The sequence below is a fragment of the Peromyscus californicus genome, unplaced genomic scaffold (genome assembly GCF_007827085.1).
Source record: "Peromyscus californicus insignis strain IS unplaced genomic scaffold, ASM782708v3 Scaffold_4__1_contigs__length_199733344, whole genome shotgun sequence".
In the NCBI taxonomy this organism is placed as follows: domain Eukaryota; kingdom Metazoa; phylum Chordata; class Mammalia; order Rodentia; family Cricetidae; genus Peromyscus; species Peromyscus californicus.
The window spans coordinates 97,936,173-97,938,309 of NW_026294562.1; the positions used below are offsets into that span (position 1 = coordinate 97,936,173).

The following is a 2,137-nucleotide window of genomic DNA, read 5'->3' on the forward strand; positions in this document are numbered from 1 at the left end:
TTATCTTAGAGTTTCATTTTCTAGCAATATGCTGATCACAAAATGACTTTCAATAGAAGTTTGAATACTTAAAGGGAAGTGTTGATTTTAATGTGAATTAAATTTAAAAGTTATTTTAATATTACATTTATTCTTCCAAAGCCTGTGTACTATTCTCATCACCCACTTTCCTGTGGTAGACTGGATATAAGATTTATTACTGAGCATGGCTCTCTATAAGAGAGCACAGTGGAAGCCCTTAGGAATGCAGGACTGGTCATTTGTCCATGAGACCATGATTGGGCATATATTTGACCCCACAGCCATCAGGGATAAGCCATTTCTTACCTGCCATGTGTCTTTGAGATGTGTATCTTCTGGCAGCCAGGGAACTTGAATTCGGTTCTACACAGGGCTTCAATCACGTTTCTTATTTTATAGCTTGGTGCAGGGTGGACATGATAACCTGGCCACTGTGAAGGCTGACTGCTGTGCCCAGGGATTTCCCAGAGGCACCACACATACCCGTCTGGAGCCAGTCATCCTCAGCATAAGACATCTTGTTGATGCCGATGAAGTGGAGCCTCACCCAAATATGAAAGCTATCCTTGTCATAATACTCTTTATTATGTATTTTTGGGTACAAATATAGTCAGCTTCTAGGGTTTTGGAGGAGACTGCTCATATTAATCTGACATCATGTGGCCATAAAGTGAGAATTCATCAAGTTTTGCCTTCTTCCATCCCAAGTCAGATGCAAATCTTGGCATCAGGGATGCCTTGGCAGCAGTTAGACAATGGGTACGACTTGTAAAGCTGTTAACACCAGGTGGGGCAGCCCATGATAACAAGAGAATCTTCAGTGGCATTCTGAAGAATAGAACTCATCCACGTTTTTTTATGTGAATATTGATTGTTTTCTACTGCCACTAGTTTTCCTTGTGATTTAATCAGGTATAATTGGGTTTTGATGTTTGACTTATAAAAAGTTCACAGTCCCTAATCTAGGGAGGAGGTTGAGATATCTTTTTCTTTAGTGTTTTCTAGAAATGTGTGCCATAGAAACCATTGGAAGGAAAGTATGTAGCTCACATTGTCAGCCATGTTCAGAGAGGACACCAGGACTTTTTTTCTGTCTTTTCAGTCTCTGCCTTTTAATTGTAATTTTGAACACTCTGCATGGGGCAATCAATAAAGGGGCTGATCCTTGGGAGAGGCTAATTCTCCAGAAAGTCATTAGTTTCCCACAGTTCTTTGTCTAGGGGTGGGACCCTGTGAAAATTTCCCCCTTCCATATTTGTGCACACAAAGCCATTTGAACTGGTATTTCAGGCTAAGAGCTGTGTATTGGTCACAGGATCCTTGGACTCTGTTTTGAAGAACATTCTAAAAAATCCCCTCATGTTTTTTTTCTCCCAACCCCTGTATTCATGTCGCTTTTCATTCTTTTCTCCAATTGCTATCTTTCTTCCCCCATGTCAATAAGCTCTCTCTGTCTGTCTCCTCCCATGAACATGCAGACCACCTTCTCAGAGCATCACAGGGATCTTTAAAGAACCTTCACACAGGTGACCTTTCAGAGTGATCCAAAGGTCATTGCTCTCGGTGTGTAGAGTAGATGCACCAGGCACAGAGGTTTGAACGTAATCCTTATGATGTCAAATTAGAATATAAAGACAGTGATAGGAATTTCTCTCAATTTAACATATTCAATCTAACATCAAACCTGGTTAGCAGGATCTGGAAACAGGGATAAGGGATGATGGGTGATGAGGGGAAGAGAGAAAGTCATCCAGTGGAAAATGGTGCTATAGTTTTCCTCAATGCTGGGAGCTTCCGGGTTAGGGTTTAACATTATACATTGGAATGGCTTTGAGCTGAATGATGGAAAAAGAAATGTCTGAAATTAGAGGAAAAATAAACTGAAATGAGAGTAGAAAGAACAAGGGGCGTGTGTGTGGGAGAACTGAAGAACAGAAAGAAGAGTTGAGACTATTAGAAAATGAGAAAGGCTTGCCCCGGACCCCATCCCTGGGCACCAGCCACTCCAGGGAAGACCTGCCCAACTTGGCCCCAGGTTCTGGCCACCGGGCAGGTTCCCTGCTAGCCGCACAGGGAAGGATCCCCTTCTCCAAGACCCCTGGCAGACCCTGCAGTC

General features: G+C 42.5%; 1 pseudogene; it reads right to left on the minus strand.

Annotated features, from left to right (window-relative positions):
* Nucleotides 1-256: 256 nt before the first annotated feature.
* LOC128123873 (60S ribosomal protein L10-like) lies at nucleotides 257-1,083 on the minus strand (annotated as a pseudogene).
* Nucleotides 1,084-2,137: the final 1,054 nt, after the last annotated feature.